Raw genomic sequence first — 14,064 nt, 5'->3', positions numbered from 1 at the left:
TGATATCTGAATGCCACTTACTGGCTGTATGACCTTGGGCAATTTTCTTAATCTTCCTGATCCTCAGATTCCTTGTTTCTAAAGGAGGGATAATACTAGTAGTATTTAATAGGGACCAGTGAGTGACATAATATATATAAAGCACCTATTTCAAATGTGTGGCAGGTGCTACAAAGTTAGTCCTCCCAGGATAGGTAGGATAGGATGGTATATAGTAAAGTATAGGGTAGTAGAGTGTAAGATAGGATAGTCCTCCTACATCTTTCTGCACTTGATTTGAAGTGAATCCTTGTTTTTTGTTTTTTTTCTTGTATAGGCCCAGACTTTGGGCACTTTTCTTGGTGTGTTCTTGTTTCTGTTCTCCTTTTTTAAGATTTCTGTTTCTTTGAGTATGCTTTTTCCTTTCACTTATTTTTCAGGCTTGAAGTCAAATGTATTCTTTTTCTTCTTCAGGCTTCTATACAGACATTTGTGCTGTGTTGTGATCTCCGCATTCCTAAGAACGTGATATTCTATAAATTTTCGTGTTCCCCAAGATCCTGCAAAGTAAGACCAAGACTAATAGAGGTGGGGAGACTCCTCAAAACTATCTGTTTGGGGGGCACCTGGGCTGCACGGTGGGTTAAACAACTGACTCTGGTTTTTGGCTCAGGTCATGATCTCAGAGTCCTGAGATTGAGCCCCATGCGATTCTCCACATTCAGAGCACTGTCTGCTTGAGATTCTCTCTCCCACTCCCCCTGCCCCTCCCACTCATGCTTGCTGTCTCTAAAATAAATCTTTTTTTTTTTTAACTACATATATTTGTAACCCAAACTTTAAGAAAAATAGTAACCATCCTAATTTAAAATGTTGGCACAGGGACATTTGAGTGGCTCAGGGCATGATCCCCGAGTCCTGGGATCGAGTCCCACATCAGGCTTCCTGCATGGAGCCTGCTTCTCCCTCTGCCTGTGTCTTTGCCTCTATCTCTCTCTGTGTGTCTCTCATGAATAAATAAGTAAAATCTTTAAAAAATAAAATGTTAGCACAGGGGACACCCGACTGGCTCAGTCGAAAGAGCATGTGACTCTTCGTCTCAGGGTCATGAGTTAAAGCCCCACTGGGTGTGGAGCCTACTTAAAATATTGGCACAGTTTAAAAACACATGAATTCCTAATAAATAAAGGAATACTACAGTGCACAGGAATTTATATTTAAAAAATAAAAGGCGGGATGCCTGGGGCGGCTCATTCAGTTAAGGATAGGACTTCTGATTTGGGCTTAGGTCATGATCTCATGGGTTGTGGGATCAAGCCCCATGTCAGGTTCCTCACTCAGGGAGTCTGCTTGAAAGACTCTCTCCCTCTATCCCTCCTCCCCCACTCCAGCACACTCTCAAATATTTTTTTTTTTAAATGATAATACATAAGGAGGGGAGGGCCTGGCTGGCTCAGTCCTTAGAGAATGTAACTCTTGATCTTGGGGTCATGAGTGCAAGCCTTACGTTGGGTGTAGAGATTACTTTTTAAAAAGCTATTTAAAATGAATAAAAGGAGAGGCCCCTACAAATGGCCAATAGGCACATAAAAAGATGCTCAACAGCACTAATCACGAGGAAATGCAAATCAAAACCACAGTGAGCTGTCACTTCACACATTAGAATGGCTATCCTTAGATAACATAAGCTGGTGGGGATGTGGAGAAAATTGAACCCTCGTGCACTGTTGGTGGGAGTGTGCAGCTACTATGAAGAATGAGGAAATATGGAGGTTTCTCAAAGAATTTAAAGGCTACCTATTTTTACTATATGACCCAGCAATTTCACTTCTGGGTATTTATCTTAAGGAAATGAAATCACTGTCTCAAAAAGATACCCACACCCATATGTTCATTGCAGCATTACTTACAATAGCCAAGACATGGAAACAAACTAGTGCCCATCTGTGGATGAATGGATGAAGAAAATGTGAGATAGATCTCACAGAATATTATTCAGCCAAAAAGGAAGGAAATCCTGTTATTTGTAACAATACAGCTGGACCTTGAGGCATTATGCTAAGTGAAATAAGTCACACAGCTATGGATGATCTCCCTTATATGTAAAATCTTTTAAAAAGAACTAGAAACAACAGATTGGTGGTTGCCAGAGGCTTGGGGATTGAGGAAAATGGGTAAAAGTGGTCAAAAGGTATAAACTTCCAGTTAATAAGGTAATTTCTGGGAGTGTAACTTAACAGTATGGAGTCTATAGTTAGCAATACTATATTATAGATCTGAAAGTTGCTAAGACAGCCAATCTTAAAAGTTCTCATCACAAAAAAAAATTTTGTAACTATATGATGGTGAATGTTAATTGTGACTATTTTACAATATATACATATATTCATTATTTTGTCCACCTTAGACTAATACAATATATCAATTATATCCCAATAAAACTGGGAGATCATTTAAAATAAAAGGAGTTGTGGCGCCTGGATGGCTGAGTCTTCTATGCGTTTGACTCTTGATTTCAGCTCAGATCATGATCTCAGTTATGTGATCAAGCCCCAAGTTGGGTTCCATGTGTTCAGCAAGGAGTTGGCTGGAGATTCTTTCACTCCCTCTCTCTACCCCTCCCTGCGCTTTCTAAAATAAATAAATATGGGCGCCTGGGTAGTTCAGTCTGTTGAGTGTCTGCCTTCAGCTCAGGTCATGATCTCAGGGTCCTGGGATTGAGCCAGCATTGGGCTCCCTGCTCAGCGAGGAGCCTGCTTCCCCCTTTTCCTCTTCCTCTATTCTCTCTCTCAAATAAATAAAGAAAATCTTTTAAAAGAATCAGGGGGACGCCTGGGTAGCTCAGCAGTTGAGCGTCTGCCTTCTGCCCAGGGCGTGATCCTGCGGTCCCAGGATGGAGTCCCACATCCGGCTCCCTACATGGAGCCTGCTTCTCTCTCTGCCCGTGTCTCTGCCTCTTTCTGTGCATGTCTCATGAATAAAAAAAAAAAAAAATCTTTTATAAATAAATAATAAATAAATAAATAAATAAATAAATAAATAAATAAATAAAAGGCGGTAGGGGGTGCCTCACTGGCTTAGTCAATAGAGTGTGGGGGGCAACCCTTGATCTTGGGCTGGTGAGTTCAAGCCCCACGTTGGGCATGGAGCCTACCTACAATTAAAAAGAAAAAAATCGTGTAAAATAAAAGGAGCAGGTAGCTTGATGAATAGGCTGAGAGGAAAAGTGGAGGCCTTGAGTTAGGCAGACACTGGCGCGCACACAGAGATTTGGACCAACTGTGCAATAAGCCTTTCCAAAGTAAAGTTTGGGCAGCCCAGTTGGCTCGGTGGTTTAGCGCCGCCTTCAGCCCAGGGCCTGATCCTGAGGACCCAGGATTGAATCCCACATCGGGCTCCCTGCATGGAGCCTGCTTCTCCCTCTGCCTGTGTCTCTGCCTCTCTCTCTCACTCTCTGTGTCTCTCATGAATAAATTAAATCTTAAAAAAAAAATCTTGTTTAAAAAAAAAAAAGTAAAGCTTGTAGCTACCTGAGTTACCAGGAGGAAAGAAGGGTGTGTACTGTACTCCAGTTCCCCACAGCTTGCTGAATTCAGTTCTCTTGGTCTGCTTTGCTGTCAAGTGCTGTTGCTTAGCTATTGCTTAGCAGCACAAGACAGTTGACATGCTGAGAAAACTTGTATACGAAACAACAGGATTTCACATTTTACTAATATGGTTCTCCCTGTTTACAAAGCATATATGGGCTCTTCACACCCAGGAACATATTCTAGCTAAGCAGACTATCTGGTCATCACTCTCTTCTTTTATAACCTCTCAAGTTACGTTTTTTTCTTAATATCTCAGGAGAGGGTATGATGGATAATAATTTGTGCTTCTAGAGCAGAGATGCACAGTGATTAGAAACTGGGAAAACGTGGGGAGAAGTGGGGTGGGTGGATGAGATTGACACAGGGAGTCCTCAAGTTACAAGTGTAAATACAATACAAGGAGTCCTCAAGTTACAAGGGCCAACTTGACAAATGTTATGTAAGTACAGTAGCTAGATGCACCTGCTCCTCCTCTCCCACTGGCCCCTACCCCACCCCACCCCCACCTTCCAATCCTCTACCCTGGAAGGTTTTGACCAGGAAGCAGGGGCTAAGCAGGGCAGGTTTAATCTGGCACCACTTCCTCACCACTTGTGGGGAAACCATGTACTCAGTGCCACCCTTTCCCGCCCATCACTGCCCACCATTCAGGTGAGCAGTGACGGGCACATCAGGCAGCCTTGCATACAGGCCACACAGGCTCCCTCTTTGTGTCCCTACAATAGAGACATTTCCATCACCTGCCTTTACCTTAGGAAAGATACTGTCCTTTTCCATCTTACCCTCTTTACTCCATTTGTGAATTTAAAAATACTAATCCTGGGTGATTTAGCCAATGATTATCCAGAAATACAAGCATATTAAGAAAAGAGAAGACCATAAATACACAAGCGAAATGACATGGGTGCTACCAGCATCTCAGTCATTAAAAAACCCAAGTACCTCCCTCAGAACCTCCACAGAAGTAATCTCTTGCTAGCATCCTCCAATACTAGCACCCAAAATGAATAGTGTTTCTAACCTGCCAACCTAGTTAGTTGTATTGTTTTTCTTTTGTACTTAGGTGGTAGAACAGCAACAATGTTTTCTGCTATTTTTTCATGGCAGGGTGCACAGCAGTTTGGACTACATTATGTTTTAGCTAAGTTCTTGTGAGGTCTACAGAACTAGTTAGTTGGGATAAATAAGCTCCAGATTCCCAAGAGTCCATCTATAAGTGAACTATTGAAATACTTTTCTGCTGTTTATTAGACATAACTATTTATATGTTAGGATTTTACTCTTGTAATATTTAATGTGCATTTAATGTCGTATATAATTTTTCCTGTATCCAACCCACATTTATTGGCTCCTTGCTAATGTTTTGAGAAATAACACTTTTAGTCACTCTGCATGGAACGCTTTCTAAAATTTATGATGCTTTCCTGTAGGGACATGATTTAACTCATTTTTCCTGCCTCAGTCAACATCGCACATATCCTTTACACAGTGATGTCCTCAGGGACATTGTGGGTTCTTTGCCTTACGTGAAATGGTCCTACCTATGTCACTTTCTTAGTTTCTCTGTATGTTTGTTTTCAAAGAAAAAGTAAAGTGAACCCTCATATATGCAGATAATTTGCTCAATTAAACATGAATCCTGATTTCATGTCAGTTATTATAAGTCTCTGAGGTTTTTAAAGGTATTTCTAAATGACTCAAAAGTCTGAATTTGTTTAAAATTCAATCCTTGACACAACCCTTTCCATACGCCATTTTAAAAACATGGTTTGACACAAATATTTACCTTATAATGTTCAAAGAGGAGTCCTGAGCCTCTTTAAAAATAAAACAAACAAACTCTGTCCTTTGCTTTGGGCTTATTCCTTATTTCTCAAACCCTATTGCAAACTGCCCTGGTATTTCTGATCCCATCTATGTAGTAAATGTATTTACAAGAATGAAGTGACTCAAACACACTTGTTTTCCAATTTCCTTTTGGGCAATGGTTATAAAAACATTATTTCATGGATCCACTCTGTCCCCTTTCATCACCTATCCCTCTGGTCCCACTTGGAACATTAAAACGCCATTTTTCTGGGAGCAGGTCTATAATCACAGTCTGTCCTCAGCCACATGGTTCTGCTGCTGTAAAGGTGGGGGTAGAGGTAAAACCACTGAGGATGATTGCTCTTTCAAGGAAGTTTGCTTCCCAAGGGCTCTGTCTGCATTAGAACATTGCATAGTAATACTGTGCCCCAAAGGAGCAGTTCCACACTACTAGCCTATGACTGAGCTTTGGTTTGTCTGTTTTTAAATAGGACATAATACTTGGAAGGATCAATGAGATAGGAAATCACTGTGAAAACTGTATAGCACAGTAATACATCTAACAGCCACAAAGTGTCAAGCACCCACTGGGAACCAAGAATCCTAGATATTTTGTATCCATGTTGCAATCACTTTTAAAACTGAGAACAGGGATGCCTCAGGCGGCTCAGCTGTTGAGCTCCTGCCTTTGGCTCAGGCCATGATCCCCGGGTCCTGGGATTGAGTCCTACATCAGCCTCCCTGCAGGGAGCCTGCTTCTCCCACTGCCTGTGTCTCTGCCTCTCTCTCTCTCTCTCTCTCTGTCTCATGAATAAATAAAATCTTTTTTTAAAAATGGCCAGGCTGCTGTCCCAGCTCCTGCACACCTGTCACCTCAGGACATCTGTCTCCCATCAGTAGCACTCAGGGAGCCCTGGACCCAGCCCCAGCCCACACCCACACTATGTTGGATCTCCTACTGCCAGGTCCCATTTCTCCCCTGAGTATGCCTGCTTTTGGTGATGCACATCCTTCCAGAAGCTTCCTGAGACAGAGTGCCCACCAAGTAAATATTTTGAGACTTCACATATCTGGAAATGTCCTTTTGCTCTCCTCATCACCCTTTTCCCAGTTTGGGTATATAATTCTAGTTTGGATATTATTTTTCCTTAGAATTTTGTCTTCTAACTTTCAGGGTTGCCATTAAATCCAGGAGCATTCTGATTCTTAGTCCTCTATGTGAGACCTCTTTTTTTGTTTCTGGAAACCTTTGGGTAGAGGCGTTCATTCTTTCGTTCCCAAATTTATTTTTTCTGAGCATTCAGTGGTCTGTACATGTTCTGGATTTCTGTAACAGTTTCCTAAAATTTTTTTGTTAGGCTTTTCCCCCACTACGCTTTCCCCATTCTCTTTCCAAAATTCCTGAAATTCAGTTGTGGGACCTCCTGGGATGACTTTCTAATTTTCATATTTTTTCACTCATATTTCCAATCTCTTTGTCTTTCCATTCTATTTGCTGGCATATTTCCCTAACCTTCTCTCCTAATGAGTTTTTCATTTTTGCATTAATAGTATCTCCAAAATACCCCTGTTTTCTGAATATTCCTTTTATAGAGCACCCTGCAATTTCTTTTCACATCTCTGCAGACATCAACTGCAGCAGTTTGGTTAAATGTTTCCTTCTGCTCCCACATTGTCATGGTTTCCTGCTCTTTCTCTCGCTATGACCTGCTGGTACATCAACAGGCTAAAGATGGCCTCTGTGCTGTTTACATCACAGCAGGCTGAAAGCCCACCAGTGCTAAACTCAAATTCTTACACATCCTATTGCTTTAACTATAGCCACACAAGAATATTTTTAGCCTGCCTGCCTTGCAAAACTGCACCCAATATCAGTTAGCTGTAGATAAGACAAACCCCAGGGCTGTAGAAGTCCCCAAGCCAATCTGCTCTTGGGGTGCCCTGACCCAGAAGCTCCCCACTGTGCTGCTGAGTGACGTCACCTAGACCTGCAAGTCCTGCCTCCTAGTCCCCTTTCTCCCCAGTGTTCTTTTGCCCTACTCCCAGCCCCACCAGGTTCTACAGCTGTCCCTGAAAGGCCCCTTTCATGCAATCCTGTGCATGCTCCACCCAGTAAAACATGTTGTACAACCCTGCCATGTGGTGGTCCTGCCTTCCTTGATCAGCCCCAAAACCTGGCCTTCACCACACCTATCCTTAAAATAAGGGCTTTCCTCAAATGTCTTGGCTGTCCATTCGTAAGTCAGTGTGGGATCTGGGAAGCTCCCTACAAAGCTCTGCATATTGGCAGGCTTTGTCCACTATGAGCTTCCCTTAGAGGACCTGGTGGGAACTGGACTCCCAGCTGTCAGTGTCTAAATCTTGTCTGCTAGTCAGTCTCTCCAGGAGAAATCTCTCCAGTCTGCCTCCTGAGGAGCCCAAGCCTGGCTGGCTGCCAGCACTCTGGATGCCAGGACAGGAAAGGGCTTCACCTCTGAAGGGTGGGACCGGGGAGGGCAGGACTCACTGCTCATCCACTGACCACGGGTCTGAGAGGCCACACCCCTCAGACTATCAACCAGACCCAGCTGACCTGGGGACACCAGGCCCAGTTGAGGTGTGGGTGCTATATGCAGAAGGCAAGGGATTCAATAAATACCTACGTTGAGGATGGTAACACCCTTCCCCTGAGCACGTGCTTTTTTCTAGAACAGGAGATGGCAAACTTTTTTTTGGAAAGGGCTAGATGGTAAATATTTTAGGCTTTTTGGGCCACATGGTTGATGTCACAACTACTCAACTCGGCCACCATAGCGCAAAAGCAACCACAGAACTATGTAAATGAGGGAGCGTGGCTGCATTCCAAAATCACTTTATTTATGGACATTGAAATTTGAATTGAGTATAATTTTTACATGTTACAAACAACTCTTCTTTTTATTTTTATTTTTTTTTTGGCAATTTAAAAATACAAAATTCTTAGATCTCTGGCTGTACAAAAACAAGTGGCAAGCTGCATTTGGCCCAGTTACAATTTATAGATCCTCTTCCTGGAATATCCTCATAGAGAGATCATGAAATCCTTTGAAACTGGCAGCGCCTGGGTGGCTCAGTCAGTTGAGCATCTGACTCTTAGTTTTGGCTCAGGTCATGATCTCAGGGTCATGCATGAGATCGAGACCCCTGTCAGGCTCTGCACTTGGAGCAGAGTCCACTTGAGATTCTCTCTCCCTGCTACTCATTCTCTCTCTCTCTCTCTCTCTCTCAAACAAATAAATAAGTCTTTAAAAAAAAATTCCTCTGAACCTGTCTTGCTCTTCCCCCTAGCAAAGCCTCCCACCATTCATTTTTGTCTGTACGTATAAGGATTACAAGTTCTCTCCCTCCCCCATGCAGCTTCCAAGATGTGCCATGGAAATTTAGACATTTATGAATTGCCTTGGAATGGAAGCAGTGGTAACAGGGACTCCAAGACTTGCTGCCAAGTTCTCCCCCAGGTCGGAACATGTTGTTGATTGTTCTCTTTCCCTGGATTTCAAACAAGGTGATAAATGAGTACCAGAGGAGGAGATCTCTGGGAAAGTTGGGGGCTTGGAGCCAGAGCCCTGACTCCCAGGCCATGGGCTTATCTGAGTCAGAGCCTCTGTTTCCAGCAATAAAGACTGTTCTAAGTAGGCCAGTACCTGTCTAGTCTCGACTTTGCCATCAGGAAAGAAGTCCCACCTTTCTTAGTTGCAGGGGCAGAGTAGGGGTTTGGCAGAGAGAAGACCTACTTCTGCCCCTTGCTGTGCATTTTGCTGCAAATCAGGTCTGCTTGTGGAGTCTTACTTTCTTTATCTCTACATTAGGGTTATCACTCCTACCTCATTGGGTGGTGGTGTGGATTAATAAATTAACATCTAAAGTCCCTTCCCTGTTATATCAAGGAGACTCAACAAATGGCAGAGAATATAATTCTAATTTATCTAGACAAGGAAACTCAGAGAGGTTAAGGCACCATCCAAAGGGCACACAGCTCATGAGGAGACAGAGGCAGGAATACAGTTTGTTTTCTTAACCCTCCAACTAATGTTCTTTCTTTTGTCCTGCACTGCTTGAAGAGGAGGGCTTAGTCTTTTTTTTAACCACACCTGTAATGCTACGGAAGGAGAGGGGTGGGGGCTGCAAGATGTCTGCCCTGTTCCCTCCGTTTCTCTCAGCCCCCTGGTTTCTGCTGCAGGTGACAGACCCTCTCCTGTGGTGGTTAGACACAACAAAGCTAATGCCTCCACATCATCTGATACAGGGGTATTGGTGAGCACCACCCCTTGCCACCCCAGCCACCCCCTCCCGGATGCCGACTCCCTTCCTCTGGGCTGGGCCACTCTGCTGGACAGTTACAAAGATTCTTTGTGATGTGTTTGCATGAGGAGGAGTGAGAGCAGGGCCGTGGCTGTACTCAAACCACATGGGCTGCCAGCCCTGTTTACACAGAGAAGGAGCCAAGACAGATGACCCTGTTGCTCGAGCGCCTGGATTGGAAGCATAACCCAAGTGCAGAGCCCCTGGCTCAGCCTCCTTGTTTCTGGGCTACCCCACAGAAGCAGCATGGAGGCGCCTCTTTACCCAGGGAGGCCTGTTTATTCAGCGGGGTGAGAGATGTTTGCATAAGGAGGGGAGGTGGCAGTGGCCATCTGGCTGTTCTCTGGCAGAACAGGGGAGCATTTGCAGGTCAGGTACCATCTCTGTTCCAGGGCCTCTGGGGAGGCAGCCCCCTGACGACAGGCTTTCTGTGACATGTGTCTGTTCTCTGAGAGTAAATGTGGAAGATTTGAAAAAAAAAATTGTAAAAACAGTACTGGGTTTTTTTAATCCAGACCAACACTAGATAAATTGTCCAGGATCTTTCCCCCAGATGTATTTTGCAAGGTGGGGAGAAATGCAGATTTTCAGCATTTAAAGAATTGTGATGTTTGCCACCTGTAAGGTACTTTGTGGCTTAAAAAGCATTGCCAGGAGGGCCTGGCTGGCTCAGTCAGTAGATCATGCGACTCAATCTTGGAGTCAAGCTTGAGCCCCCACTGGGTTTAGAGATTACTTTTAAAAAATAAGTTTAAGGGGCGCCTGGGTGGCTCAGTGGTTGAGCATCTGTTTGGCTCAGGGCATGATCCCAGGGTCCTGGGATTGAGTCCTGTATCGGGCTGTCTGCAGGAAGCCTGCTGTCTCCCTCTGCCTATGTCTCTGCTTCTGTCTGTGCATCTCTCGTGAATAAATAAGTAAAATCTTTTTTTTAAGTTTAAAGCATTGTCATATCCACCATTCCACATGATCCTCAAGACAACAGAGTGGATAACTGTGGCCCAAATCATCCCTCTCTTACAGATAAGGAGTGGAAACTTTGAGAGGTCAAGTTGCTTACACAAAACCACACACCCAGTAAAAGGCAGAGGCCAAGTGACTATAGTTTGCGTGCTCTTTTTTCATGGAGTGCCCCCTGCTCCCCACTTGGCTGGGAAGTACAGAGAATGCATTCCTAAATTTAAGTGGCTCCCGAGAGATAGCATTGCTTCTCAGGAACATGGTGGAAGCTATGCTGATGAACTTCAGGGGGACTAAGTAGGGACCATGGGTCTGTCCCTGGGTACTTTGATAGGGCATTTTCTGGGTGCCAGATGAGTGAGAGCCTGAGAACCAACTGCGTGAAACTGTGTAACATACACACTCCACTGGCGAGATCACGGAGGCAAGGATGCAAGTTACAAAATCACTTACAATTACAGAAATGTAATTGTACAATTGCAAGTTCCTTCCTCTGTGTTGTCTTGGGCTGTGGCTCCCTGCATTCAAACCTGCTCATATCCACCTGAAGCCACTACCTGGCTCCTTCTTGCTACTTCTTCCTACTTCCTAGGAACCCACTACTTCTTCCTAGCTCTTTATCCTCCCTTTGATAACCCCAGACACCAAACCACCCAAGTGGACGTCCTGCCAGCTTCCTCCCTTTCTCTCTTCATCTCTGTCCCTTAAGTCCAGCTCAATCCAATTTGCTGTGACTCATATGACTTATTCATTTTCCTCAGCTCTGTGCCCTCCACCCTTAGCCCAGCCCCTGCACCTGACTCAGGCCCCCAGCCTCACCACCTGGTCTTCCCCACACTGTCACATCCTGACCCTCCTCTCTTCCTGCCAATCTATCCTTCAGTAGCTACCTTTCTAGAATGACTAATGTGTTCCTGAGTTTTGCAGCTTGCAAAGCACTCTTTTTCATACATACATGCAGACATATATTCAAACAGAGTCAGTGTCACATTCCGAAGTTAGCTCCTCCTCCTCACCGGATCTCCATTGGTCTCCTGCCTAAACTACCAAAACTGTTCAGTTTTCTTTTTGTCTTTGCATTCAATGCATCCAACTCTGCTTGCTGTCATTCCTTCAACCAACCTGCCTTTCATTACTTTCTTGATAAAATGCTGTTTATAAGCTTTCAAGTATCTTCCTAATGCAAAGTCCTCACTTCCCTCCCTCCCAAAATTCTTTTTTTTTTTAAGATTTTATTCATTCATCCATGAGAGACACACACACAGAGAGAGAGAGAGAGAGAGAGGCAGAGGGAGAAGCAGGCTCCATGCAAGGAGCCCGACGTGGGACTCAATCCCAGGACTCGATACTGGGACTCCAGGATCATGCCCTGGGCCAAAGGCAGGCACCAAACCACTGAGCCACCCAGGGATCCCCACCCAAAATTCTAATTAGCCCTCTCTTGTATCCCTCTTTATTCTTTTTTGACATTCAGTGCCAGTCATTGAGTGTTAAAATCAGACTGTGACTCCAGGAACCAGAAGCTTTTACGGATCATGTGCCCATGAAAGCTTCCTGGATGTGTCTCCACACCCACATGTGCTTTATGCTGCAAGCTCCCTTAAATGGTGAGTCTTCCTTTACAGACTATTCTGAGGTTTAGAGGAAGCTCTGGGGTTGGTTCAGCGGCCTTCCAGGTTCTGGCCCAACTCTAAGATGCATCTCCATGCCATGTATCTCTCTCCTTTGACATTTTCTCTATACCAAAGGCAATTTGGGGGAAGCACTGTTATGAATGACTCTTGGTTTGCCTGTGATTGACACTGATGATTAAAGAAGTATTGTGTCCTAAGGTTGAGTCCCAGAATTTCAAAGAGGCTCATTCAAAATTTGCATACGACTTGGGCAAATGAAGGCCAGACCTGGGAACATAGCCCAAGAGTATCACTATCTTCTTCACTTTGGTTCTTAAAGGGTGAAGAAGGCTACCCTGTCCTGGTTGGATGCCTGCCAGAGCCACTGGAGTTGTATGGAGCTCTCCTGTATCCCTGCCACCTCTGTGTGCTATAGATAGAGGCTACCCTGTCACTGACATACAGGCAGAAAGAGCTGGTAGATGGGCCTACACATGCAGCCTAAGCCCAAGAGTCATTCAACAGTCCAGAGCCCTAAACTCATCTTATGTTCCACGTGAGGGAGTCCAAAAATATAAGCATGATAACAATGGCATTACTAGCCACATAGTTCAGAGTGTCCCAGGCACTATGCCAGTGGCTTTACATGAATCAATTCAACTAAAACCTCATCACAGCCTGATGGTGTAGATGCTGTTATAATCTCAGTTTTACAGAGAAATTGAGGCCCCAAGAGGTTGTGTAACTAAGCTAAGAGTACACAGTACAGACAAATTAGAACCAAGGCCATCAGAATACTACTGTGACCTTCTAGAGTGACCTTCTACTGGGAAGCCCTGGACGGTTTGGTTCCCTGATATGAATGGGCCTATAAATGAGGGAACAGCTTGCCTGCAGAATAATTGCCAGTGGTCCCAGCTGAGCAGAACCAAGCTGGACTTGACTTTCTCCTCCCTCTGGGTCACCTTGTTATGGTCTAACCACTGTGTTAAGCATAAGACTAAGAATCCCTATGTTTAAAATTTAAAAACTAACTCCAAAAGATATCTGCTCCCCCATGTTCATTGTAGTATTATTTACAATAACCAACACATGCAAATAACCTAAGTGTCCATTGATGGATGAGTGGATAAAGGAAATGTGAGATACATACATATACACATAGATAGATAGATAGATAGATAGATAGATAGATAGATAGATAGACAGACACAATGGAATACTATGTCACCATAAAAAAGAATGAAATCTTGCCATTGGGGACAACATGGATGAACCTCAAGGGCATTATGTTAAGCGAAATAAGTCAGACAGGGAAAGACAAACAGCATATGTATGATCTCACTTATATGTGGAATCTAGGAGGGAAAAATCTCATAAATACAGAGAACAGACTGGTGGTTGCCAGAGGGGGGTTGAGCAAAATGGGTAAAAGAGGTCAAAGGTACAAACTTCGAGTTATAAAATAAGTAAGTCATGTGGCAGGGGGATCCTGGGTGGTTCAGTCCTTTGAGCAACCGACTCTTGATTTTGGCTAACATCATGAGCTTGACCTCAGGGTCATGGGATGGAGCCCTGTGTCAGGCTCCACGTTCAGCATGGAGTCTATTTGGGATTTGTGCTCCTTCTCCCTCTGCCCCTCCCCCCACACATGCAGGTGCTTTCTCTCTCTCTAAAATAAATGAACTAGGGATGCCTGGGTGGCTCAGCAGTTGAGCCTCTGCCTTTGGCTCAGGGAGTGATCCTGGAGTCCCAGGATTGAGTCCTACATCGGGCTCCCTACATGGAGCCTGCTT

This window comes from Vulpes vulpes, chromosome 3 (assembly GCF_048418805.1).
Source record: "Vulpes vulpes isolate BD-2025 chromosome 3, VulVul3, whole genome shotgun sequence".
Classification (NCBI taxonomy): domain Eukaryota; kingdom Metazoa; phylum Chordata; class Mammalia; order Carnivora; family Canidae; genus Vulpes; species Vulpes vulpes.
Note: the sequence above shows the minus strand (reverse complement) of the source record.